Source organism: Platichthys flesus, chromosome 7 (assembly GCF_949316205.1).
Source record: "Platichthys flesus chromosome 7, fPlaFle2.1, whole genome shotgun sequence".
In the NCBI taxonomy this organism is placed as follows: domain Eukaryota; kingdom Metazoa; phylum Chordata; class Actinopteri; order Pleuronectiformes; family Pleuronectidae; genus Platichthys; species Platichthys flesus.
In genome coordinates this window covers 3,034,311-3,060,766 of record NC_084951.1, presented here as the reverse complement: position 1 = coordinate 3,060,766, position 26,456 = coordinate 3,034,311, and the positions used below count along the sequence as shown (strand labels likewise).

At 38.4% G+C, this 26,456-nt stretch overlaps 26 non-coding genes across 26 annotated transcripts; all 26 read left to right on the top strand.

Moving 5' to 3' along the window:
- The first annotated feature begins 171 nt into the window (after nucleotides 1-171).
- Nucleotides 172-290, top strand: LOC133957863 (5S ribosomal RNA). Its single transcript, XR_009921630.1, has one exon. It is a non-coding gene; the product is annotated as a 5S ribosomal RNA (ribosomal RNA).
- Nucleotides 291-1,215: 925 nt separating this feature from the next.
- LOC133957851 (5S ribosomal RNA) lies at nucleotides 1,216-1,334 on the top strand. Its single transcript, XR_009921619.1, has one exon. It is a non-coding gene; the product is annotated as a 5S ribosomal RNA (ribosomal RNA).
- Nucleotides 1,335-2,259: 925 nt separating this feature from the next.
- Nucleotides 2,260-2,378, top strand: LOC133957839 (5S ribosomal RNA). The gene has a single exon (XR_009921608.1). It is a non-coding gene; the product is annotated as a 5S ribosomal RNA (ribosomal RNA).
- A 925-nt stretch (nucleotides 2,379-3,303) lies between these two features.
- LOC133957827 (5S ribosomal RNA) lies at nucleotides 3,304-3,422 on the top strand. Its single transcript, XR_009921597.1, has one exon. It is a non-coding gene; the product is annotated as a 5S ribosomal RNA (ribosomal RNA).
- Nucleotides 3,423-4,347: 925 nt separating this feature from the next.
- LOC133957816 (5S ribosomal RNA) lies at nucleotides 4,348-4,466 on the top strand. The gene has a single exon (XR_009921586.1). It is a non-coding gene; the product is annotated as a 5S ribosomal RNA (ribosomal RNA).
- Nucleotides 4,467-5,391: 925 nt separating this feature from the next.
- LOC133957680 (5S ribosomal RNA) lies at nucleotides 5,392-5,510 on the top strand. The gene has a single exon (XR_009921458.1). It is a non-coding gene; the product is annotated as a 5S ribosomal RNA (ribosomal RNA).
- Nucleotides 5,511-6,435: 925 nt separating this feature from the next.
- Nucleotides 6,436-6,554, top strand: LOC133957808 (5S ribosomal RNA). Its single transcript, XR_009921578.1, has one exon. It is a non-coding gene; the product is annotated as a 5S ribosomal RNA (ribosomal RNA).
- A 925-nt stretch (nucleotides 6,555-7,479) lies between these two features.
- Nucleotides 7,480-7,598, top strand: LOC133957870 (5S ribosomal RNA). The gene has a single exon (XR_009921637.1). It is a non-coding gene; the product is annotated as a 5S ribosomal RNA (ribosomal RNA).
- A 925-nt stretch (nucleotides 7,599-8,523) lies between these two features.
- On the top strand, nucleotides 8,524-8,642 carry LOC133957805 (5S ribosomal RNA). The gene has a single exon (XR_009921575.1). It is a non-coding gene; the product is annotated as a 5S ribosomal RNA (ribosomal RNA).
- Nucleotides 8,643-9,567: 925 nt separating this feature from the next.
- LOC133957831 (5S ribosomal RNA) lies at nucleotides 9,568-9,686 on the top strand. The gene has a single exon (XR_009921600.1). It is a non-coding gene; the product is annotated as a 5S ribosomal RNA (ribosomal RNA).
- Nucleotides 9,687-10,611: 925 nt separating this feature from the next.
- LOC133957800 (5S ribosomal RNA) lies at nucleotides 10,612-10,730 on the top strand. The gene has a single exon (XR_009921570.1). It is a non-coding gene; the product is annotated as a 5S ribosomal RNA (ribosomal RNA).
- A 925-nt stretch (nucleotides 10,731-11,655) lies between these two features.
- LOC133957807 (5S ribosomal RNA) lies at nucleotides 11,656-11,774 on the top strand. Its single transcript, XR_009921577.1, has one exon. It is a non-coding gene; the product is annotated as a 5S ribosomal RNA (ribosomal RNA).
- A 924-nt stretch (nucleotides 11,775-12,698) lies between these two features.
- LOC133957793 (5S ribosomal RNA) lies at nucleotides 12,699-12,817 on the top strand. The gene has a single exon (XR_009921564.1). It is a non-coding gene; the product is annotated as a 5S ribosomal RNA (ribosomal RNA).
- A 925-nt stretch (nucleotides 12,818-13,742) lies between these two features.
- Nucleotides 13,743-13,861, top strand: LOC133957806 (5S ribosomal RNA). The gene has a single exon (XR_009921576.1). It is a non-coding gene; the product is annotated as a 5S ribosomal RNA (ribosomal RNA).
- A 924-nt stretch (nucleotides 13,862-14,785) lies between these two features.
- Nucleotides 14,786-14,904, top strand: LOC133957780 (5S ribosomal RNA). Its single transcript, XR_009921553.1, has one exon. It is a non-coding gene; the product is annotated as a 5S ribosomal RNA (ribosomal RNA).
- A 925-nt stretch (nucleotides 14,905-15,829) lies between these two features.
- On the top strand, nucleotides 15,830-15,948 carry LOC133957804 (5S ribosomal RNA). The gene has a single exon (XR_009921574.1). It is a non-coding gene; the product is annotated as a 5S ribosomal RNA (ribosomal RNA).
- Nucleotides 15,949-16,872: 924 nt separating this feature from the next.
- Nucleotides 16,873-16,991, top strand: LOC133957768 (5S ribosomal RNA). Its single transcript, XR_009921541.1, has one exon. It is a non-coding gene; the product is annotated as a 5S ribosomal RNA (ribosomal RNA).
- A 925-nt stretch (nucleotides 16,992-17,916) lies between these two features.
- On the top strand, nucleotides 17,917-18,035 carry LOC133957707 (5S ribosomal RNA). Its single transcript, XR_009921483.1, has one exon. It is a non-coding gene; the product is annotated as a 5S ribosomal RNA (ribosomal RNA).
- A 925-nt stretch (nucleotides 18,036-18,960) lies between these two features.
- On the top strand, nucleotides 18,961-19,079 carry LOC133957756 (5S ribosomal RNA). The gene has a single exon (XR_009921530.1). It is a non-coding gene; the product is annotated as a 5S ribosomal RNA (ribosomal RNA).
- A 925-nt stretch (nucleotides 19,080-20,004) lies between these two features.
- Nucleotides 20,005-20,123, top strand: LOC133957829 (5S ribosomal RNA). The gene has a single exon (XR_009921599.1). It is a non-coding gene; the product is annotated as a 5S ribosomal RNA (ribosomal RNA).
- Nucleotides 20,124-21,048: 925 nt separating this feature from the next.
- LOC133957798 (5S ribosomal RNA) lies at nucleotides 21,049-21,167 on the top strand. Its single transcript, XR_009921569.1, has one exon. It is a non-coding gene; the product is annotated as a 5S ribosomal RNA (ribosomal RNA).
- A 925-nt stretch (nucleotides 21,168-22,092) lies between these two features.
- On the top strand, nucleotides 22,093-22,211 carry LOC133957803 (5S ribosomal RNA). The gene has a single exon (XR_009921573.1). It is a non-coding gene; the product is annotated as a 5S ribosomal RNA (ribosomal RNA).
- A 924-nt stretch (nucleotides 22,212-23,135) lies between these two features.
- Nucleotides 23,136-23,254, top strand: LOC133957744 (5S ribosomal RNA). Its single transcript, XR_009921519.1, has one exon. It is a non-coding gene; the product is annotated as a 5S ribosomal RNA (ribosomal RNA).
- A 925-nt stretch (nucleotides 23,255-24,179) lies between these two features.
- LOC133957706 (5S ribosomal RNA) lies at nucleotides 24,180-24,298 on the top strand. Its single transcript, XR_009921482.1, has one exon. It is a non-coding gene; the product is annotated as a 5S ribosomal RNA (ribosomal RNA).
- A 925-nt stretch (nucleotides 24,299-25,223) lies between these two features.
- LOC133957733 (5S ribosomal RNA) lies at nucleotides 25,224-25,342 on the top strand. Its single transcript, XR_009921508.1, has one exon. It is a non-coding gene; the product is annotated as a 5S ribosomal RNA (ribosomal RNA).
- A 925-nt stretch (nucleotides 25,343-26,267) lies between these two features.
- LOC133957722 (5S ribosomal RNA) lies at nucleotides 26,268-26,386 on the top strand. The gene has a single exon (XR_009921497.1). It is a non-coding gene; the product is annotated as a 5S ribosomal RNA (ribosomal RNA).
- Nucleotides 26,387-26,456: the final 70 nt, after the last annotated feature.

The following is a 26,456-nucleotide window of genomic DNA, read 5'->3' as shown; positions in this document are numbered from 1 at the left end:
TATTGTAGTGATTTTTTTCTTGCTATATTATGAGAAAATTGCACCTTGAGTGTCTTTTCCTTAACATTATATAACAATAAAAAACAAGTTTGGATGGTCACAAAGCAACCATGCTATTGATGATGGTGGCGATTCACATGTATAAATAAGGTATTGTGGGTCGAGTTAATCGCTTACGGCCATACCACCCTGAACACGCCCGATCTCGTCCGATCTCGGAAGCTAAGCAGGGTCGGGCCTGGTTAGTACTTGGATGGGAGACCGCCTGGGAATACCAGGTGCTGTAAGCTTTTAACAATTTTCTTTGCAACCAGCAGAGGGGACTGTTGCTGCTGCTTTAAAGGAGAAGCACCTTTGAAAGAGCACGAAAGACTCAGCATCAAAGAAAACCAGGCTATGGAACACACACACATCATCACTGAAGGAAAAGAGTGAACATTTAAATGACTTTTGATAGTCGAAACACTACTTTATTCATGCACTAGTAACCTATCACTCTCAAAATGTCCTATTTGGAGAGAAGGATGAAAGAGCGGGGAGTTTACTCACCATCAAGGAAGAAACAGTATATGAAACCCTCACAGTCTTACTGATGGAAATTGTCATGATTTTGTTTCTTGCAATAATATGATAAAATTGCACCTTCAGATTCTTTTCATTTAAGATAAACAACAACAAAAGATGAGTTTCAATGGACACAAAATAAAAGGAAAGTGTTGGTTATGGTTATGATTCTCTGTATTGCCATCAGAGCTTGGTGTTGCTCCTGCTTCAGAGGAGACACATTTTTGAATGAGCAGGAAAGACTGGCAATCAAAGCAAGAAAGGATATTCAGTCGGAGATCATCATAGGTGGAGGATGAGATTGAACATTCAAATGACATTTGATATTCGAAACACTACTATATTCATGTCAAATTAACATATCACCCTAAAAATGTCATATTTGGAGAGCAGGGTGAAAGAGCAGGGAGAAATTACTCACCATGAAGGAAGAAACAGTATATGAAACCCTGACATTATTACTGAAGGACATTATTAAATTATTGTAGTGATTTTTTTCTTGCTATATTATGAGAAAATTGCACCTTGAGTGTCTTTTCCTTAACATTATATAACAATAAAAAACAAGTTTGGATGGTCACAAAGCAACCATGCTATTGATGATGGTGGCGATTCACATGTATAAATAAGGTATTGTGGGTCGAGTTAATCGCTTACGGCCATACCACCCTGAACACGCCCGATCTCGTCCGATCTCGGAAGCTAAGCAGGGTCGGGCCTGGTTAGTACTTGGATGGGAGACCGCCTGGGAATACCAGGTGCTGTAAGCTTTTAACAATTTTCTTTGCAACCAGCAGAGGGGACTGTTGCTGCTGCTTTAAAGGAGAAGCACCTTTGAAAGAGCACGAAAGACTCAGCATCAAAGAAAACCAGGCTATGGAACACACACACATCATCACTGAAGGAAAAGAGTGAACATTTAAATGACTTTTGATAGTCGAAACACTACTTTATTCATGCACTAGTAACCTATCACTCTCAAAATGTCCTATTTGGAGAGAAGGATGAAAGAGCGGGGAGTTTACTCACCATCAAGGAAGAAACAGTATATGAAACCCTCACAGTCTTACTGATGGAAATTGTCATGATTTTGTTTCTTGCAATAATATGATAAAATTGCACCTTCAGATTCTTTTCATTTAACATAAACAACAACAAAAGATGAGTTTCAATGGACACAAAATAAAAGGAAAGTGTTGGTTATGGTTATGATTCTCTGTATTGCCATCAGAGCTTGGTGTTGCTCCTGCTTCAGAGGAGACACATTTTTGAATGAGCAGGAAAGACTGGCAATCAAAGCAAGAAAGGATATTCAGTCGGAGATCATCATAGGTGGAGGATGAGATTGAACATTCAAATGACATTTGATATTCGAAACATTACTATATTCATGTCAAATTAACATATCACCCTAAAAATGTCATATTTGGAGAGCAGGGTGAAAGAGCAGGGAGAAATTACTCACCATGAAGGAAGAAACAGTATATGCAACCCTGACATTATTACTGAAGGACATTATTAAATTATTGTAGTGATTTTTTTCTTGCTATATTATGAGAAAAATGCACCTTGAGTGTCTTTTCCTTAACATTATATAACAATAAAAAACAAGTTTGGATGGTCACAAAGCAACCATGCTATTGATGATGGTGGCGATTCACATGTATAAATAAGGTATTGTGGGTCGAGTTAATCGCTTACGGCCATACCACCCTGAACACGCCCGATCTCGTCCGATCTCGGAAGCTAAGCAGGGTCGGGCCTGGTTAGTACTTGGATGGGAGACCGCCTGGGAATACCAGGTGCTGTAAGCTTTTAACAATTTTCTTTGCAACCAGCAGAGGGGACTGTTGCTGCTGCTTTAAAGGAGAAGCACCTTTGAAAGAGCACGAAAGACTCAGCATCAAAGAAAACCAGGCTATGGAACACACACACATCATCACTGAAGGAAAAGAGTGAACATTTAAATGACTTTTGATAGTCGAAACACTACTTTATTCATGCACTAGTAACCTATCACTCTCAAAATGTCCTATTTGGAGAGAAGGATGAAAGAGCGGGGAGTTTACTCACCATCAAGGAAGAAACAGTATATGAAACCCTCACAGTCTTACTGATGGAAATTGTCATGATTTTGTTTCTTGCAATAATATGATAAAATTGCACCTTCAGATTCTTTTCATTTAAGATAAACAACAACAAAAGATGAGTTTCAATGGACACAAAATAAAAGGAAAGTGTTGGTTATGGTTATGATTCTCTGTATTGCCATCAGAGCTTGGTGTTGCTCCTGCTTCAGAGGAGACACATTTTTGAATGAGCAGGAAAGACTGGCAATCAAAGCAAGAAAGGATATTCAGTCGGAGATCATCATAGGTGGAGGATGAGATTGAACATTCAAATGACATTTGATATTCGAAACACTACTATATTCATGTCAAATTAACATATCACCCTAAAAATGTCATATTTGGAGAGCAGGGTGAAAGAGCAGGGAGAAATTACTCACCATGAAGGAAGAAACAGTATATGAAACCCTGACATTATTACTGAAGGACATTATTAAATTATTGTAGTGATTTTTTTCTTGCTATATTATGAGAAAATTGCACCTTGAGTGTCTTTTCCTTAACATTATATAACAATAAAAAACAAGTTCGGATGGTCACAAAGCAACCATGCTATTGATGATGGTGGCGATTCACATGTATAAATAAGGTATTGTGGGTCGAGTTAATCGCTTACGGCCATACCACCCTGAACACGCCCGATCTCGTCCGATCTCGGAAGCTAAGCAGGGTCGGGCCTGGTTAGTACTTGGATGGGAGACCGCCTGGGAATACCAGGTGCTGTAAGCTTTTAACAATTTTCTTTGCAACCAGCAGAGGGGACTGTTGCTGCTACTTTAAAGGAGAAGCACCTTTGAAAGAGCACGAAAGACTCAGCATCAAAGAAAACCAGGCTATGGAACACACACACATCATCACTGAAGGAAAAGAGTGAACATTTAAATGACTTTTGATAGTCGAAACACTACTTTATTCATGCACTAGTAACCTATCACTCTCAAAATGTCCTATTTGGAGAGAAGGATGAAAGAGCGGGGAGTTTACTCACCATCAAGGAAGAAACAGTATATGAAACCCTCACAGTCTTACTGATGGAAATTGTCATGATTTTGTTTCTTGCAATAATATGATAAAATTGCACCTTCAGATTCTTTTCATTTAACATAAACAACAACAAAAGATGAGTTTCAATGGACACAAAATAAAAGGAAAGTGTTGGTTATGGTTATGATTCTCTGTATTGCCATCAGAGCTTGGTGTTGCTCCTGCTTCAGAGGAGACACATTTTTGAATGAGCAGGAAAGACTGGCAATCAAAGCAAGAAAGGATATTCAGTCGGAGATCATCATAGGTGGAGGATGAGATTGAACATTCAAATGACATTTGATATTCGAAACACTACTATATTCATGTCAAATTAACATATCACCCTAAAAATGTCATATTTGGAGAGAAGGGTGAAAGAGCAGGGAGAAATTACTCACCATGAAGGAAGAAACAGTATATGAAACCCTGACATTATTACTGAAGGACATTATTAAATTATTGTATTGATTTTTTTCTTGCTATATTATGAGAAAATTGCACCTTGAGTGTCTTTTCCTTAACATTATATAACAATAAAAAACAAGTTTGGATGGTCACAAAGCAACCATGCTATTGATGATGGTGGCGATTCACATGTATAAATAAGGTATTGTGGGTCGAGTTAATCGCTTACGGCCATACCACCCTGAACACGCCCGATCTCGTCCGATCTCGGAAGCTAAGCAGGGTCGGGCCTGGTTAGTACTTGGATGGGAGACCGCCTGGGAATACCAGGTGCTGTAAGCTTTTAACAATTTTCTTTGCAACCAGCAGAGGGGACTGTTGCTGCTGCTTTAAAGGAGAAGCACCTTTGAAAGAGCACGAAAGACTCAGCATCAAAGAAAACCAGGCTATGGAACACACACACATCATCACTGAAGGAAAAGAGTGAACATTTAAAGGACTTTTGATAGTCGAAACACTACTTTATTCATGCACTAGTAACCTATCACTCTCAAAATGTCCTATTTGGAGAGAAGGATGAAAGAGCGGGGAGTTTACTCACCATCAAGGAAGAAACAGTATATGAAACCCTCACAGTCTTACTGATGGAAATTGTCATGATTTTGTTTCTTGCAATAATATGATAAAATTGCACCTTCAGATTCTTTTCATTTAACATAAACAACAACAAAAGATGAGTTTCAATGGACACAAAATAAAAGGAAAGTGTTGGTTATGGTTATGATTCTCTGTATTGCCATCAGAGCTTGGTGTTGCTCCTGCTTCAGAGGAGACACATTTTTGAATGAGCAGGAAAGACTGGCAATCAAAGCAAGAAAGGATATTCAGTCGGAGATCATCATAGGTGGAGGATGAGATTGAACATTCAAATGACATTTGATATTCGAAACACTACTATATTCATGTCAAATTAATATATCACCCTAAAAATATCATATTTGGAGAGAAGGGTGAAAGAGCAGGGAGAAATTACTCACCATGAAGGAAGAAACAGTATATGAAACCCTGACATTATTACTGAAGGACATTATTAAATTATTGTAGTGATTTTTTTCTTGCTATATTATGAGAAAATTGCACCTTGAGTGTCTTTTCCTTAACATTATATAACAATAAAAAACAAGTTTGGATGGTCACAAAGCAACCATGCTATTGATGATGGTGGCGATTCACATGTATAAATAAGGTTTTGTGGGTCGAGTTAATCGCTTACGGCCATACCACCCTGAACACGCCCGATCTCGTCCGATCTCGGAAGCTAAGCAGGGTCGGGCCTGGTCAGTACTTGGATGGGAGACCGCCTGGGAATACCAGGTGCTGTAAGCTTTTAACAATTTTCTTTGCAACCAGCAGAGGGGACTGTTGCTGCTGCTTTAAAGGAGAAGCACCTTTGAAAGAGCACGAAAGACTCAGCATCAAAGAAAACCAGGCTATGGAACACACACACATCATCACTGAAGGAAAAGAGTGAACATTTAAAGGACTTTTGATAGTCGAAACACTACTTTATTCATGCACTAGTAACCTATCACTCTCAAAATGTCCTATTTGGAGAGAAGGATGAAAGAGCGGGGAGTTTACTCACCATCAAGGAAGAAACAGTATATGAAACCCTCACAGTCTTACTGATGGAAATTGTCATGATTTTGTTTCTTGCAATAATATGATAAAATTGCACCTTCAGATTCTTTTCATTTAACATAAACAACAACAAAAGATGAGTTTCAATGGACACAAAATAAAAGGAAAGTGTTGGTTATGGTTATGATTCTCTGTATTGCCATCAGAGCTTGGTGTTGCTCCTGCTTCAGAGGAGACACATTTTTGAATGAGCAGGAAAGACTGGCAATCAAAGCAAGAAAGGATATTCAGTCGGAGATCATCATAGGTGGAGGATGAGATTGAACATTCAAATGACATTTGATATTCGAAACACTACTATATTCATGTCAAATTAACATATCACCCTAAAAATGTCATATTTGGAGAGAAGGGTGAAAGAGCAGGGAGAAATTACTCACCATGAAGGAAGAAACAGTATATGAAACCCTGACATTATTACTGAACGACTTTATTAAATTATTGTAGTGATTTTTTTCTTGCTATATTCTGAGAAAATTGCACCTTGAGTGTCTTTTCCTTAACATTATATAACAATAAAAAACAAGTTTGGATGGTCACAAAGCAACCATGCTATTGATGATGGTGGCGATTCACATGTATAAATAAGGTATTGTGGGTCGAGTTAATCGCTTACGGCCATACCACCCTGAACACGCCCGATCTTGTCCGATCTCGGAAGCTAAGCAGGGTCGGGCCTGGTTAGTACTTGGATGGGAGACCGCCTGGGAATACCAGGTGCTGTTAGCTTTTAACAATTTTCTTTGCAACCAGCAGAGGGGACTGTTGCTGCTGCTTTAAAGGAGAAGCACCTTTGAAAGAGCACGAAAGACTCAGCATCAAAGAAAACCAGGCTATGGAACACACACACATCATCACTGAAGGAAAAGAGTGAACATTTAAATGACTTTTGATAGTCGAAACACTACTTTATTCATTCACTAGTAACCTATCACTCTCAAAATGTCCTATTTGGAGAGAAGGATGAAAGAGCGGGGAGTTTACTCACCATCAAGGAAGAAACAGTATATGAAACCCTCACAGTCTTACTGATGGAAATTGTCATGATTTTGTTTCTTGCAATAATATGATAAAATTGCACCTTCAGATTCTTTTCATTTAAGATAAACAACAACAAAAGATGAGTTTCAATGGACACAAAATAAAAGGAAAGTGTTGGTTATGGTTATGATTCTCTGTATTGCCATCAGAGCTTGGTGTTGCTCCTGCTTCAGAGGAGACACATTTTTGAATGAGCAGGAAAGACTGGCAATCAAAGCAAGAAAGGATATTCAGTCGGAGATCATCATAGGTGGAGGATGAGATTGAACATTCAAATGACATTTGATATTCGAAACACTACTATATTCATGTCAAATTAACATATCACCCTAAAAATGTCATATTTGGAGAGAAGGGTGAAAGAGCAGGGAGAAATTACTCACCATGAAGGAAGAAACAGTATATGAAACCCTGACATTATTACTGAAGGACATTATTAAATTATTGTAGTGATTTTTTTCTTGCTATATTATGAGAAAATTGCACCTTGAGTGTCTTTTCCTTAACATTATATAACAATAAAAAACAAGTTTGGATGGTCACAAAGCAACCATGCTATTGATGATGGTGGCGATTCACATGTATAAATAAGGTATTGTGGGTCGAGTTAATCGCTTACGGCCATACCACCCTGAACACGCCCCATCTCGTCCGATCTCGCAAGCTAAGCAGGGTCGGGCCTGGTTAGTACTTGGATGGGAGACCGCCTGGGAATACCAGGTGCTGTAAGCTTTTAACAATTTTCTTTGCAACCAGCAGAGGGGACTGTTGCTGCTGCTTTAAAGGAGAAGCACCTTTGAAAGAGCACGAAAGACTCAGCATCAAAGAAAACCAGGCTATGGAACACACACACATCATCACTGAAGGAAAAGAGTGAACATTTAAATGACTTTTGATAGTCGAAACACTACTTTATTCATTCACTAGTAACCTATCACTCTCAAAATGTCCTATTTGGAGAGAAGGATGAAAGAGCGGGGAGTTTACTCACCATCAAGGAAGAAACAGTATATGAAACCCTCACAGTCTTACTGATGGAAATTGTCATGATTTTGTTTCTTGCAATAATATGATAAAATTGCACCTTCAGATTCTTTTCATTTAAGATAAACAACAACAAAAGATGAGTTTCAATGGACACAAAATAAAAGGAAAGTGTTGGTTATGGTTATGATTCTCTGTATTGCCATCAGAGCTTGGTGTTGCTCCTGCTTCAGAGGAGACACATTTTTGAATGAGCAGGAAAGACTGGCAATCAAAGCAAGAAAGGATATTCAGTCGGAGATCATCATAGGTGGAGGATGAGATTGAACATTCAAATGACATTTGATATTCGAAACACTACTATATTCATGTCAAATTAACATATCACCCTAAAAATGTCATATTTGGAGAGAAGGGTGAAAGAGCAGGGAGAAATTACTCACCATGAAGGAAGAAACAGTATATGAAACCCTGACATTATTACTGAAGGACATTATTAAATTATTGTAGTGATTTTTTTCTTGCTATATTATGAGAAAATTGCACCTTGAGTGTCTTTTCCTTAACATTATATAACAATAAAAAACAAGTTTGGATGGTCACAAAGCAACCATGCTATTGATGATGGTGGCGATTCACATGTATAAATAAGGTTTTGTGGGTCGAGTTAATCGCTTACGGCCATACCACCCTGAACACGCCCGATCTCGTCCGATCTCGGAAGCTAAGCAGGGTCGGGCCTGGTTAGTACTTGGATGGGAGACCGCCTGGGAATACCAGGTGCTGTAAGCTTTTAACAATTTTCTTTGCAACCAGCAGAGGGGACTGTTGCTGCTGCTTTAAAGGAGAAGCACCTTTGAAAGAGCACGAAAGACTCAGCATCAAAGAAAACCAGGCTATGGAACACACACACATCATCACTGAAGGAAAAGAGTGAACATTTCAATGACTTTTGATAGTCGAAACACTACTTTATTCATGCACTAGTAACCTATCACTCTCAAAATGTCCTATTTGGAGAGAAGGATGAAAGAGCGGGGAGTTTACTCACCATCAAGGAAGAAACAGTATATGAAACCCTCACAGTCTTACTGATGGAAATTGTCATGATTTTGTTTCTTGCAATAATATGATAAAATTGCACCTTCAGATTCTTTTCATTTAACATAAACAACAACAAAAGATGAGTTTCAATGGACACAAAATAAAAGGAAAGTGTTGGTTATGGTTATGATTCTCTGTATTGCCATCAGAGCTTGGTGTTGCTCCTGCTTCAGAGGAGACACATTTTTGAATGAGCAGGAAAGACTGGCAATCAAAGCAAGAAAGGATATTCAGTCGGAGATCATCATAGGTGGAGGATGAGATTGAACATTCAAATGACATTTGATATTCGAAACACTACTATATTCATGTCAAATTAACATATCACCCTAAAAATGTCATATTTGGAGAGAAGGGTGAAAGAGCAGGGAGAAATTACTCACCATGAAGGAAGAAACAGTATATGAAACCCTGACATTATTACTGAAGGACATTATTAAATTATTGTAGTGATTTTTTTCTTGCTATATTATGAGAAAATTGCACCTTGAGTGTCTTTTCCTTAACATTATATAACAATAAAAAACAAGTTTGGATGGTCACAAAGCAACCATGCTATTGATGATGGTGGCGATTCACATGTATAAATAAGGTTTTGTGGGTCGAGTTAATCGCTTACGGCCATACCACCCTGAACACGCACGATCTCGTCCGATCTCGGAAGCTAAGCAGGGTCGGGCCTGGTTAGTACTTGGATGGGAGACCGCCTGGGAATACCAGGTGCTGTAAGATTTTAACAATTTTCTTTGCAACCAGCAGAGGGGACTGTTGCTGCTGCTTTAAAGGAGAAGCACCTTTGAAAGAGCACGAAAGACTCAGCATCAAAGAAAACCAGGCTATGGAACACACACACATCATCACTGAAGGAAAAGAGTGAACATTTAAATGACTTTTGATAGTCGAAACACTACTTTATTCATGCACTAGTAACCTATCACTCTCAAAATGTCCTACTTGGAGAGAAGGATGAAAGAGCGGGGAGTTTACTCACCATCAAGGAAGAAACAGTATATGAAACCCTCACAGTCTTACTGATGGAAATTGTCATGATTTTGTTTCTTGCAATAATATGATAAAATTGCACCTTCAGATTCTTTTCATTTAACATAAACAACAACAAAAGATGAGTTTCAATGGACACAAAATAAAAGGAAAGTGTTGGTTATGGTTATGATTCTCTGTATTGCCATCAGAGCTTGGTGTTGCTCCTGCTTCAGAGGAGACACATTTTTGAATGAGCAGGAAAGACTGGCAATCAAAGCAAGAAAGGATATTCAGTCGGAGATCATCATAGGTGGAGGATGAGATTGAACATTCAAATGACATTTGATATTCGAAACACTACTATATTCATGTCAAATTAACATATCACCCTAAAAATGTCATATTTGGAGAGAAGGGTGAAAGAGCAGGGAGAAATTACTCACCATGAAGGAAGAAACAGTATATGAAACCCTGACATTATTACTGAAGGACATTATTAAATTATTGTAGTGATTTTTTTCTTGCTATATTATGAGAAAATTGCACCTTGAGTGTCTTTTCCTTAACATTATATAACAATAAAAAACAAGTTTGGATGGTCACAAAGCAACCATGCTATTGATGATGGTGGCGATTCACATGTATAAATAAGGTATTGTGGGTCGAGTTAATCGCTTACGGCCATACCACCCTGAACACGCCCGATCTCGTCCGATCTCGGAAGCTAAGCAGGGTCGGGCCTGGTTCGTACTTGGATGGGAGACCGCCTGGGAATACCAGGTGCTGTAAGATTTTAACAATTTTCTTTGCAACCAGCAGAGGGGACTGTTGCTGCTGCTTTAAAGGAGAAGCACCTTTGAAAGAGCACGAAAGACTCAGCATCAAAGAAAACCAGGCTATGGAACACACACACATCATCACTGAAGGAAAAGAGTGAACATTTAAATGACTTTTGATAGTCGAAACACTACTTTATTCATGCACTAGTAACCTATCACTCTCAAAATGTCCTATTTGGAGAGAAGGATGAAAGAGCGGGGAGTTTACTCACCATCAAGGAAGAAACAGTACATGAAACCCTCACAGTCTTACTGATGGAAATTGTCATGATTTTGTTTCTTGCAATAATATGATAAAATTGCACCTTCAGATTCTTTTCATTTAACATAAACAACAACAAAAGATGAGTTTCAATGGACACAAAATAAAAGGAAAGTGTTGGTTATGGTTATGATTCTCTGTATTGCCATCAGAGCTTGGTGTTGCTCCTGCTTCAGAGGAGACACATTTTTGAATGAGCAGGAAAGACTGGCAATCAAAGCAAGAAAGGATATTCAGTCGGAGATCATCATAGGTGGAGGATGAGATTGAACATTCAAATGACATTTGATATTCGAAACACTACTATATTCATGTCAAATTAACATATCACCCTAAAAATGTCATATTTGGAGAGAAGGGTGAAAGAGCAGGGAGAAATTACTCACCATGAAGGAAGAAACAGTATATGAAACCCTGACATTATTACTGAAGGACTTTATTAAATTATTGTAGTGATTTTTTTCTTGCTATATTCTGAGAAAATTGCACCTTGAGTGTCTTTTCCTTAACATTATATAACAATAAAAAACAAGTTTGGATGGTCACAAAGCAACCATGCTATTGATGATGGTGGCGATTCACATGTATAAATAAGGTATTGTGGGTTGAGTTAATCGCTTACGGCCATACCACCCTGAACACGCCCGATCTTGTCCGATCTCGGAAGCTAAGCAGGGTCGGGCCTGGTTAGTACTTGGATGGGAGACCGCCTGGGAATACCAGGTGCTGTTAGCTTTTAACAATTTTCTTTGCAACCAGCAGAGGGGACTGTTGCTGCTGCTTTAAAGGAGAAGCACCTTTGAAAGAGCACGAAAGACTCAGCATCAAAGAAAACCAGGCTATGGAACACACACACATCATCACTGAAGGAAAAGAGTGAACATTTAAATGACTTTTTATAGTCGAAACACTACTTTATTCATTCACTAGTAACCTATCACTCTCAAAATGTCCTATTTGGAGAGAAGGATGAAAGAGCGGGGAGTTTACTCACCATCAAGGAAGAAACAGTATATGAAACCCTCACAGTCTTACTGATGGAAATTGTCATGATTTTGTTTCTTGCAATAATATGATAAAATTGCACCTTCAGATTCTTTTCATTTAAGATAAACAACAACAAAAGATGAGTTTCAATGGACACAAATAAAAGGAAAGTGTTGGTTATGGTTATGATTCTCTGTATTGCCATCAGAGCTTGGTGTTGCTCCTGCTTCAGAGGAGACACATTTTTGAATGAGCAGGAAAGACTGGCAATCAAAGCAAGAAAGGATATTCAGTCGGAGATCATCATAGGTGGAGGATGAGATTGAACATTCAAATGACATTTGATATTCGAAACACTACTATATTCATGTCAAATTAACATATCACCCTAAAAATGTCATATTTGGAGAGAAGGGTGAAAGAGCAGGGAGAAATTACTCACCATGAAGGAAGAAACAGTATATGAAACCCTGACATTATTACTGAAGGACATTATTAAATTATGGTAGTGATTTTTTTCTTGCTATATTATGAGAAAATTGCACCTTGAGTGTCTTTTCCTTAACATTATATAACAATAAAAAACAAGTTTGGATGGTCACAAAGCAACCATGCTATTGATGATGGTGGCGATTCACATGTATAAATAAGGTATTGTGGGTCGAGTTAATCGCTTACGGCCATACCACCCTGAACACGCCCGATCTCGTCCGATCTCGGAAGCTAAGCAGGGTCGGGCCTGGTTAGTACTTGGATGGGAGACCGCCTGGGAATACCAGGTGCTGTAAGCTTTTAACAATTTTCTTTGCAACCAGCAGAGGGGACTGTTGCTGCTGCTTTAAAGGAGAAGCACCTTTGAAAGAGCACGAAAGACTCAGCATCAAAGAAAACCAGGCTATGGAACACACACACATCATCACTGAAGGAAAAGAGTGAACATTTAAATGACTTTTGATAGTCGAAACACTACTTTATTCATGCACTAGTAACCTATCACTCTCAAAATGTCCTATTTGGAGAGAAGGATGAAAGAGCGGGGAGTTTACTCACCATCAAGGAAGAAACAGTATATGAAACCCTCACAGTCTTACTGATGGAAATTGTCATGATTTTGTTTCTTGCAATAATATGATAAAATTGCACCTTCAGATTCTTTTCATTTAACATAAACAACAACAAAAGATGAGTTTCAATGGACACAAAATAAAAGGAAAGTGTTGGTTATGGTTATGATTCTCTGTATTGCCATCAGAGCTTGGTGTTGCTCCTGCTTCAGAGGAGACACATTTTTGAATGAGCAGGAAAGACTGGCAATCAAAGCAAGAAAGGATATTCAGTCGGAGATCATCATAGGTGGAGGATGAGATTGAACATTCAAATGACATTTGATATTCGAAACACTACTATATTCATGTCAAATTAACATATCACCCTAAAAATGTCATATTTGGAGAGAAGGGTGAAAGAGCAGGGAGAAATTACTCACCATGAAGGAAGAAACAGTATATGAAACCCTGACATTATTACTGAAGGACTTTATTAAATTATTGTAGTGATTTTTTTCTTGCTATATTCTGAGAAAATTGCACCTTGAGTGTCTTTTCCTTAACATTATATAACAATAAAAAACAAGTTTGGATGGTCACAAAGCAACCATGCTATTGATGATGGTGGCGATTCACATGTATAAATAAGGTATTGTGGGTTGAGTTAATCGCTTACGGCCATACCACCCTGAACACGCCCGATCTTGTCCGATCTCGGAAGCTAAGCAGGGTCGGGCCTGGTTAGTACTTGGATGGGAGACCGCCTGGGAATACCAGGTGCTGTTAGCTTTTAACAATTTTCTTTGCAACCAGCAGAGGGGACTGTTGCTGCTGCTTTAAAGGAGAAGCACCTTTGAAAGAGCACGAAAGACTCAGCATCAAAGAAAACCAGGCTATGGAACACACACACATCATCACTGAAGGAAAAGAGTGAACATTTAAATGACTTTTTATAGTCGAAACACTACTTTATTCATTCACTAGTAACCTATCACTCTCAAAATGTCCTATTTGGAGAGAAGGATGAAAGAGCGGGGAGTTTACTCACCATCAAGGAAGAAACAGTATATGAAACCCTCACAGTCTTACTGATGGAAATTGTCATGATTTTGTTTCTTGCAATAATATGATAAAATTGCACCTTCAGATTCTTTTCATTTAAGATAAACAACAACAAAAGATGAGTTTCAATGGACACAAATAAAAGGAAAGTGTTGGTTATGGTTATGATTCTCTGTATTGCCATCAGAGCTTGGTGTTGCTCCTGCTTCAGAGGAGACACATTTTTGAATGAGCAGGAAAGACTGGCAATCAAAGCAAGAAAGGATATTCAGTCGGAGATCATCATAGGTGGAGGATGAGATTGAACATTCAAATGACATTTGATATTCGAAACACTACTATATTCATGTCAAATTAACATATCACCCTAAAAATGTCATATTTGGAGAGAAGGGTGAAAGAGCAGGGAGAAATTACTCACCATGAAGGAAGAAACAGTATATGAAACCCTGACATTATTACTGAAGGACATTATTAAATTATGGTAGTGATTTTTTTCTTGCTATATTATGAGAAAATTGCACCTTGAGTGTCTTTTCCTTAACATTATATAACAATAAAAAACAAGTTTGGATGGTCACAAAGCAACCATGCTATTGATGATGGTGGCGATTCACATGTATAAATAAGGTATTGTGGGTCGAGTTAATCGCTTACGGCCATACCACCCTGAACACGCCCGATCTCGTCCGATCTCGGAAGCTAAGCAGGGTCGGGCCTGGTTAGTACTTGGATGGGAGACCGCCTGGGAATACCAGGTGCTGTAAGCTTTTAACAATTTTCTTTGCAACCAGCAGAGGGGACTGTTGCTGCTGCTTTAAAGGAGAAGCACCTTTGAAAGAGCACGAAAGACTCAGCATCAAAGAAAACCAGGCTATGGAACACACACACATCATCACTGAAGGAAAAGAGTGAACATTTAAATGACTTTTGATAGTCGAAACACTACTTTATTCATGCACTAGTAACCTATCACTCTCAAAATGTCCTATTTGGAGAGAAGGATGAAAGAGCGGGGAGTTTACTCACCATCAAGGAAGAAACAGTATATGAAACCCTCACAGTCTTACTGATGGAAATTGTCATGATTTTGTTTCTTGCAATAATATGATAAAATTGCACCTTCAGATTCTTTTCATTTAACATAAACAACAACAAAAGATGAGTTTCAATGGACACAAAATAAAAGGAAAGTGTTGGTTATGGTTATGATTCTCTGTATTGCCATCAGAGCTTGGTGTTGCTCCTGCTTCAGAGGAGACACATTTTTGAATGAGCAGGAAAGACTGGCAATCAAAGCAAGAAAGGATATTCAGTCGGAGATCATCATAGGTGGAGGATGAGATTGAACATTCAAATGACATTTGATATTCGAAACACTACTATATTCATGTCAAATTAACATATCACCCTAAAAATGTCATATTTGGAGAGAAGGGTGAAAGAGCAGGGAGAAATTACTCACCATGAAGGAAGAAACAGTATATGAAACCCTGACATTATTACTGAAGGACTTTATTAAATTATTGTAGTGATTTTTTTCTTGCTATATTCTGAGAAAATTGCACCTTGAGTGTCTTTTCCTTAACATTATATAACAATAAAAAACAAGTTTGGATGGTCACAAAGCAACCATGCTATTGATGATGGTGGCGATTCACATGTATAAATAAGGTATTGTGGGTTGAGTTAATCGCTTACGGCCATACCACCCTGAACACGCCCGATCTTGTCCGATCTCGGAAGCTAAGCAGGGTCGGGCCTGGTTAGTACTTGGATGGGAGACCGCCTGGGAATACCAGGTGCTGTTAGCTTTTAACAATTTTCTTTGCAACCAGCAGAGGGGACTGTTGCTGCTGCTTTAAAGGAGAAGCACCTTTGAAAGAGCACGAAAGACTCAGCATCAAAGAAAACCAGGCTATGGAACACACACACATCATCACTGAAGGAAAAGAGTGAACATTTAAATGACTTTTTATAGTCGAAACACTACTTTATTCATTCACTAGTAACCTATCACTCTCAAAATGTCCTATTTGGAGAGAAGGATGAAAGAGCGGGGAGTTTACTCACCATCAAGGAAGAAACAGTATATGAAACCCTCACAGTCTTACTGATGGAAATTGTCATGATTTTGTTTCTTGCAATAATATGATAAAATTGCACCTTCAGATTCTTTTCATTTAAGATAAACAACAACAAAAGATGAGTTTCAATGGACACAAATAAAAGGAAAGTGTTGGTTATGGTTATGATTCTCTGTATTGCCATCAGAGCTTGGTGTTGCTCCTGCTTCAGAGGAGACACATTTTTGAATGAGCAGGAAAGACTGGCAATCAAAGCAAGAAAGGATATTCAGTCGGAGATCATCATAGGTGGAGGATGAGATTGAACATTCAAATGACATTTGATATTCGAAACACTACTATATTCATGTCAAATTAACATATCACCCTAAAAATGTCATATTTGGAGAGAAGGGTGAAAGAGCAGGGAGAAATTACTCACCATGAAGGAAGAAACAGTATATGAAACCCTGACATTATTACTGAAGGACATTATTAAATTATGGTAGTGATTTTTTTCTTGCTATATTATGAGAAAATTGCACCTTGAGTGTCTTTTCCTTAACATTATATAACAATAAAAAACAAGTTTGGATGGTCACAAAGCAACCATGCTATTGATGATGGTGGCGATTCACATGTATAAATAAGGTATTGTGGGTCGAGTTAATCGCTTACGGCCATACCACCCTGAACACGCCCGATCTCGTCCGATCTCGGAAGCTAAGCAGGGTCGGGCCTGGTTAGTACTTGGATGGGAGACCGCCTGGGAATACCAGGTGCTGTAAGCTTTTAACAATTTTCTTTGCAACCAGCAGAGGGGACTGTTGCTGCTGCTTTAAAGGAGAAGCACCTTTGAAAGAGCACGAAAGACTCAGCATCAAAGAAAACCAGGCTATGGAACACACACACATCATCACTGAAGGAAAAGAGTGAACATTTAAATGACTTTTGATAGTCGAAACACTACTTTATTCATGCACTAGTAACCTATCACTCTCAAAATGTCCTATTTGGAGAGAAGGATGAAAGAGCGGGGAGTTTACTCACCATCAAGGAAGAAACAGTATATGAAACCCTCACAGTCTTACTGATGGAAATTGTCATGATTTTGTTTCTTGCAATAATATGATAAAATTGCACCTTCAGATTCTTTTCATTTAACATAAACAACAACAAAAGATGAGTTTCAATGGACACAAAATAAAAGGAAAGTGTTGGTTATGGTTATGATTCTCTGTATTGCCATCAGAGCTTGGTGTTGCTCCTGCTTCAGAGGAGACACATTTTTGAATGAGCAGGAAAGACTGGCAATCAAAGCAAGAAAGGATATTCAGTCGGAGATCATCATAGGTGGAGGATGAGATTGAACATTCAAATGACATTTGATATTCGAAACACTACTATATTCATGTCAAATTAACATATCACCCTATAAATGTCATATTTGGAGAGAAGGGTGAAAGAGCAGGGAGAAATTACTCACCATGAAGGAAGAAACAGTATATGAAACCCTGACATTATTACTTAAGGACATTATTAAATTATTGTAGTGATTTTTTTCTTGCTATATTATGAGAAAATTGCACCTTGAGTGTCTTTTCCTTAACATTATATAACAATAAAAAACAAGTTTGGATGGTCACAAAGCAACCATGCTATTGATGATGGTGGCGATTCACATGTATAAATAAGGTTTTGTGGGTCGAGTTAATCGCTTACGGCCATACCACCCTGAACACGCCCGATCTCGTCCGATCTCGGAAGCTAAGCAGGGTAGGGCCTGGTTAGTACTTGGATGGGAGACCGCCTGGGAATACCAGGTGCTGTAAGATTTTAACAATTTTCTTTGCAACCAGCAGAGGGGACTGTTGCTGCTGCTTTAAAGGAGAAGCACCTTTGAAAGAGCACGAAAGACTCAGCATCAAAGAAAACCAGGCTATGGAACACACACACATCATCACTGAAGGAAAAGAGTGAACATTTAAATGACTTTTGATAGTCGAAACACTACTTTATTCATGCACTAGTAAACTATCACTCTCAAAATGTCCTACTTGGAGAGAAGGATGAAAGAGCGGGGAGTTTACTCACCATCAAGGAAGAAACAGTATATGAAACCCTCACAGTCTTACTGATGGAAATTGTCATGATTTTGTTTCTTGCAATAATATGATAAAATTGCACCTTCAGATTCTTTTCATTTAACATAAACAACAACAAAAGATGAGTTTCAATGGACACAAAATAAAAGGAAAGTGTTGGTTATGGTTATGATTCTCTGTATTGCCATCAGAGCTTGGTGTTGCTCCTGCTTCAGAGGAGACACATTTTTGAATGAGCAGGAAAGACTGGCAATCAAAGCAAGAAAGGATATTCAGTCGGAGATCATCATAGGTGGAGGATGAGATTGAACATTCAAATGACATTTGATATTCGAAACACTACTATATTCATGTCAAATTAACATATCACCCTAAAAATGTCATATTTGGAGAGAAGGGTGAAAGAGCAGGGAGAAATTACTCACCCTGAAGGAAGAAACAGTATATGAAACCCTGACATTGTTACTGAAGGACATTATTAAATTATTGTAGTGATTTTTTTCTTGCTATATTATGAGAAAATCGCACCTTGAGTGTCTTTTCCTTAACATTATATAACAATAAAAAACAAGTTTGGATGGTCACAAAGCAACCATGCTATTGATGATGGTGGCGATTCACATGTATAAATAAGGTATTGTGGGTCGAGTTAATCGCTTACGGCCATACCACCCTGAACACGCCCGATCTCGTCCGATCTCGGAAGCTAAGCAGGGTCGGGCCTGGTTAGTACTTGGATGGGAGACCGCCTGGGAATACCAGGTGCTGTAAGCTTTTAACAATTTTCTTTGCAACCAGCAGAGGGGACTGTTGCTGCTGCTTTAAAGGAGAAGCACCTTTGAAAGAGCACGAAAGACTCAGCATCAAAGAAAACCAGGCTATGGAACACACACACATCATCACTGAAGGAAAAGAGTGAACATTTAAATGACTTTTGATAGTCGAAACACTACTTTATTCATGCACTAGTAACCTATCACTCTCAAAATGTCCTATTTGGAGAGAAGGATGAAAGAGCGGGGAGTTTACTCACCATCAAGGAAGAAACAGTATATGAAACCCTCACAGTCTTACTGATGGAAATTGTCATGATTTTGTTTCTTGCAATAATATGATAAAATTGCACCTTCAGATTCTTTTCATTTAACATAAACAACAACAAAAGATGAGTTTCAATGGACACAAAATAAAAGGAAAGTGTTGGTTATGGTTATGATTCTCTGTATTGCCATCAGAGCTTGGTGTTGCTCCTGCTTCAGAGGAGACACATTTTTGAATGAGCAGGAAAGACTGGCAATCAAAGCAAGAAAGGATATTCAGTCGGAGATCATCATAGGTGGAGGATGAGATTGAACATTCAAATGACATTTGATATTCGAAACACTACTATATTCATGTCAAATTAACATATCACCCTAAAAATGTCATATTTGGAGAGAAGGGTGAAAGAGCAGGGAGAAATTACTCACCATGAAGGAAGAAACAGTATATGAAACCCTGACATTATTACTGAAGGACATTATTAAATTATTGTAGTGATTTTTTTCTTGCTATATTATGAGAAAATTGCACCTTGAGTGTCTTTTCCTTAACATTATATAACAATAAAAAACAAGTTTGGATGGTCACAAAGCAACCATGCTATTGATGATGGTGGCGATTCACATGTATAAATAAGGTTTTGTGGGTCGAGTTAATCGCTTACGGCCATACCACCCTGAACACGCACGATCTCGTCCGATCTCGGAAGCTAAGCAGGGTCGGGCCTGGTTAGTACTTGGATGGGAGACCGCCTGGGAATACCAGGTGCTGTAAGATTTTAACAATTTTCTTTGCAACCAGCAGAGGGGACTGTTGCTGCTGCTTTAAAGGAGAAGCACCTTTGAAAGAGCACGAAAGACTCAGCATCAAAGAAAACCAGGCTATGGAACACACACACATCATCACTGAAGGAAAAGAGTGAACATTTAAATGACTTTTGATAGTCGAAACACTACTTTATTCATGCACTAGTAACCTATCACTCTCAAAATGTCCTACTTGGAGAGAAGGATGAAAGAGCGGGGAGTTTACTCACCATCAAGGAAGAAACAGTATATGAAACCCTCACAGTCTTACTGATGGAAATTGTCATGATTTTGTTTCTTGCAATAATATGATAAAATTGCACCTTCAGATTCTTTTCATTTAACATAAACAACAACAAAAGATGAGTTTCAATGGACACAAAATAAAAGGAAAGTGTTGGTTATGGTTATGATTCTCTGTATTGCCATCAGAGCTTGGTGTTGCTCCTGCTTCAGAGGAGACACATTTTTGAATGAGCAGGAAAGACTGGCAATCAAAGCAAGAAAGGATATTCAGTCGGAGATCATCATAGGTGGAGGATGAGATTGAACATTCAAATGACATTTGATATTCGAAACACTACTATATTCATGTCAAATTAACATATCACCCTAAAAATGTCATATTTGGAGAGAAGGGTGAAAGAGCAGGGAGAAATTACTCACCATGAAGGAAGAAACAGTATATGAAACCCTGACATTATTACTGAAGGACATTATTAAATTATTGTAGTGATTTTTTTCTTGCTATATTATGAGAAAATTGCACCTTGAGTGTCTTTTCCTTAACATTATATAACAATAAAAAACAAGTTTGGATGGTCACAAAGCAACCATGCTATTGATGATGGTGGCGATTCACATGTATAAATAAGGTATTGTGGGTCGAGTTAATCGCTTACGGCCATACCACCCTGAACACGCCCGATCTCGTCCGATCTCGGAAGCTAAGCAGGGTCGGGCCTGGTTCGTACTTGGATGGGAGACCGCCTGGGAATACCAGGTGCTGTAAGATTTTAACAATTTTCTTTGCAACCAGCAGAGGGGACTGTTGCTGCTGCTTTAAAGGAGAAGCACCTTTGAAAGAGCACGAAAGACTCAGCATCAAAGAAAACCAGGCTATGGAACACACACACATCATCACTGAAGGAAAAGAGTGAACATTTAAATGACTTTTGATAGTCGAAACACTACTTTATTCATGCACTAGTAACCTATCACTCTCAAAATGTCCTATTTGGAGAGAAGGATGAAAGAGCGGGGAGTTTACTCACCATCAAGGAAGAAACAGTACATGAAACCCTCACAGTCTTACTGATGGAAATTGTCATGATTTTGTTTCTTGCAATAATATGATAAAATTGCACCTTCAGATTCTTTTCATTTAACATAAACAACAACAAAAGATGAGTTTCAATGGACACAAAATAAAAGGAAAGTGTTGGTTATGGTTATGATTCTCTGTATTGCCATCAGAGCTTGGTGTTGCTCCTGCTTCAGAGGAGACACATTTTTGAATGAGCAGGAAAGACTGGCAATCAAAGCAAGAAAGGATATTCAGTCGGAGATCATCATAGGTGGAGGATGAGATTGAACATTCAAATGACATTTGATATTCGAAACACTACTATATTCATGTCAAATTAACATATCACCCTAAAAATGTCATATTTGGAGAGAAGGGTGAAAGAGCAGGGAGAAATTACTCACCATGAAGGAAGAAACAGTATATGAAACCCTGACATTATTACTGAAGGACTTTATTAAATTATTGTAGTGATTTTTTTCTTGCTATATTCTGAGAAAATTGCACCTTGAGTGTCTTTTCCTTAACATTATATAACAATAAAAAACAAGTTTGGATGGTCACAAAGCAACCATGCTATTGATGATGGTGGCGATTCACATGTATAAATAAGGTATTGTGGGTTGAGTTAATCGCTTACGGCCATACCACCCTGAACACGCCCGATCTTGTCCGATCTCGGAAGCTAAGCAGGGTCGGGCCTGGTTAGTACTTGGATGGGAGACCGCCTGGGAATACCAGGTGCTGTTAGCTTTTAACAATTTTCTTTGCAACCAGCAGAGGGGACTGTTGCTGCTGCTTTAAAGGAGAAGCACCTTTGAAAGAGCACGAAAGACTCAGCATCAAAGAAAACCAGGCTATGGAACACACACACATCATCACTGAAGGAAAAGAGTGAACATTTAAATGACTTTTTATAGTCGAAACACTACTTTATTCATTCACTAGTAACCTATCACTCTCAAAATGTCCTATTTGGAGAGAAGGATGAAAGAGCGGGGAGTTTACTCACCATCAAGGAAGAAACAGTATATGAAACCCTCACAGTCTTACTGATGGAAATTGTCATGATTTTGTTTCTTGCAATAATATGATAAAATTGCACCTTCAGATTCTTTTCATTTAAGATAAACAACAACAAAAGATGAGTTTCAATGGACACAAATAAAAGGAAAGTGTTGGTTATGGTTATGATTCTCTGTATTGCCATCAGAGCTTGGTGTTGCTCCTGCTTCAGAGGAGACACATTTTTGAATGAGCAGGAAAGACTGGCAATCAAAGCAAGAAAGGATATTCAGTCGGAGATCATCATAGGTGGAGGATGAGATTGAACATTCAAATGACATTTGATATTCGAAACACTACTATATTCATGTCAAATTAACATATCACCCTAAAAATGTCATATTTGGAGAGAAGGGTGAAAGAGCAGGGAGAAATTACTCACCATGAAGGAAGAAACAGTATATGAAACCCTGACATTATTACTGAAGGACATTATTAAATTATTGTAGTGATTTTTTTCTTGCTATATTATGAGAAAATTGCACCTTGAGTGTCTTTTCCTTAACATTATATAACAATAAAAAACAAGTTTGGATGGTCACAAAGCAACCATGCTATTGATGATGGTGGCGATTCACATGTATAAATAAGGTATTGTGGGTCGAGTTAATCGCTTACGGCCATACCACCCTGAACACGCCCGATCTCGTCCGATCTCGGAAGCTAAGCAGGGTCGGGCCTGGTTAGTACTTGGATGGGAGACCGCCTGGGAATACCAGGTGCTGTAAGCTTTTAACAATTTTCTTTGCAACCAGCAGAGGGGACTGTTGCTGCTGCTTTAAAGGAGAAGCACCTTTGAAAGAGCACGAAAGACTCAGCATCAAAGAAAACCAGGCTATGGAACACACACACATCATCACTGAAGGAAAAGAGTGAACATTTAAATGACTTTTGATAGTCGAAACACTACTTTATTCATGCACTAGTAACCTATCACTCTCAAAATGTCCTATTTGGAGAGAAGGATGAAAGAGCGGGGAGTTTACTCACCATCAAGGAAGAAACAGTATATGAAACCCTCACAGTCTTACTGATGGAAATTGTCATGATTTTGTTTCTTGCAATAATATGATAAAATTGCACCTTCAGATTCTTTTCATTTAACATAAACAACAACAAAAGATGAGTTTCAATGGACACAAAATAAAAGGAAAGTGTTGGTTATGGTTATGATTCTCTGTATTGCCATCAGAGCTTGGTGTTGCTCCTGCTTCAGAGGAGACACATTTTTGAATGAGCAGGAAAGACTGGCAATCAAAGCAAGAAAGGATATTCAGTCGGAGATCATCATAGGTGGAGGATGAGATTGAACATTCAAATGACATTTGATATTCGAAACACTACTATATTCATGTCAAATTAACATATCACCCTATAAATGTCATATTTGGAGAGAAGGGTGAAAGAGCAGGGAGAAATTACTCACCATGAAGGAAGAAACAGTATATGAAACCCTGACATTATTACTGAAGGACATTATTAAATTATTGTAGTGATTTTTTTCTTGCTATATTATGAGAAAATTGCACCTTGAGTGTCTTTTCCTTAACATTATATAACAATAAAAAACAAGTTTGGATGGTCACAAAGCAACCATGCTATTGATGATGGTGGCGATTCACATGTATAAATAAGGTTTTGTGGGTCGAGTTAATCGCTTACGGCCATACCACCCTGAACACGCCCGATCTCGTCCGATCTCGGAAGCTAAGCAGGGTAGGGCCTGGTTAGTACTTGGATGGGAGACCGCCTGGGAATACCAGGTGCTGTAAGATTTTAACAATTTTCTTTGCAACCAGCAGAGGGGACTGTTGCTGCTGCTTTAAAGGAGATGCACCTTTGAAAGAGCACGAAAGACTCAGCATCAAAGAAAACCAGGCTATGGAACACACACACATCATCACTGAAGGAAAAGAGTGAACATTTAAATGACTTTTGATAGTCGAAACACTACTTTATTCATGCACTAGTAAACTATCACTCTCAAAATGTCCTACTTGGAGAGAAGGATGAAAGAGCGGGGAGTTTACTCACCATCAAGGAAGAAACAGTATATGAAACCCTCACAGTCTTACTGATGGAAATTGTCATGATTTTGTTTCTTGCAATAATATGATAAAATTGCACCTTCAGATTCTTTTCATTTAACATAAACAACAACAAAAGATGAGTTTCAATGGACACAAAATAAAAGGAAAGTGTTGGTTATGGTTATGATTCTCTGTATTGCCATCAGAGCTTGGTGTTGCTCCTGCTTCAGAGGAGACACATTTTTGAATGAGCAGGAAAGACTGGCAATCAAAGCAAGAAAGGATATTCAGTCGGAGATCATCATAGGTGGAGGATGAGATTGAACATTCAAATGACATTTGATATTCGAAACACTACTATATTCATGTCAAATTAACATATCACCCTAAAAATGTCATATTTGGAGAGAAGGGTGAAAGAGCAGGGAGAAATTACTCACCCTGAAGGAAGAAACAGTATATGAAACCCTGACATTATTACTGAAGGACATTATTAAATTATTGTAGTGATTTTTTTCTTGCTATATTATGAGAAAATCGCACCTTGAGTGTCTTTTCCTTAACATTATATAACAATAAAAAACAAGTTTGGATGGTCACAAAGCAACCATGCTATTGATGATGGTGGCGATTCACATGTATAAATAAGGTATTGTGGGTCGAGTTAATCGCTTACGGCCATACCACCCTGAACACGCCCGATCTCGTCCGATCTCGGAAGCTAAGCAGGGTCGGGCCTGGTTAGTACTTGGATGGGAGACCGCCTGGGAATACCAGGTGCTGTAAGCTTTTAACAATTTTCTTTGCAACCAGCAGAGGGGACTGTTGCTGCTGCTTTAAAGGAGAAGCACCTTTGAAAGAGCACGAAAGACTCAGCATCAAAGAAAACCAGGCTATGGAACACACACACATCATCACTGAAGGAAAAGAGTGAACATTTAAATGACTTTTGATAGTCGAAACACTACTTTATTCATGCACTAGTAACCTATCACTCTCAAAATGTCCTATTTGGAGAGAAGGATGAAAGAGCGGGGAGTTTACTCACCATCAAGGAAGAAACAGTATATGAAACCCTCACAGTCTTACTGATGGAAATTGTCATGATTTTGTTTCTTGCAATAATATGATAAAATTGCACCTTCAGATTCTTTTCATTTAACATAAACAACAACAAAAGATGAGTTTCAATGGACACAAAATAAAAGGAAAGTGTTGGTTATGGTTATGATTCTCTGTATTGCCATCAGAGCTTGGTGTTGCTCCTGCTTCAGAGGAGACACATTTTTGAATGAGCAGGAAAGACTGGCAATCAAAGCAAGAAAGGATATTCAGTCGGAGATCATCATAGGTGGAGGATGAGATTGAACATTCAAATGACATTTGATATTCGAAACACTACTATATTCATGTCAAATTAACATATCACCCTAAAAATGTCATATTTGGAGAGAAGGGTGAAAGAGCAGGGAGAAATTACTCACCATGAAGGAAGAAACAGTATATGAAACCCTGACATTATTACTGAAGGACATTATTAAATTATTGTAGTGATTTTTTTCTTGCTATATTATGAGAAAATTGCACCTTGAGTGTCTTTTCCTTAACATTATATAACAATAAAAAACAAGTTTGGATGGTCACAAAGCAACCATGCTATTGATGATGGTGGCGATTCACATGTATAAATAAGGTATTGTGGGTCGAGTTAATCGCTTACGGCCATACCACCCTGAACACGCCCGATCTCGTCCGATCTCGGAAGCTAAGCAGGGTCGGGCCTGGTTAGTACTTGGATGGGAGACCGCCTGGGAATACCAGGTGCTGTAAGCTTTTAACAATTTTCTTTGCAACCAGCAGAGGGGACTGTTGCTGCTGCTTTAAAGGAGAAGCACCTTTGAAA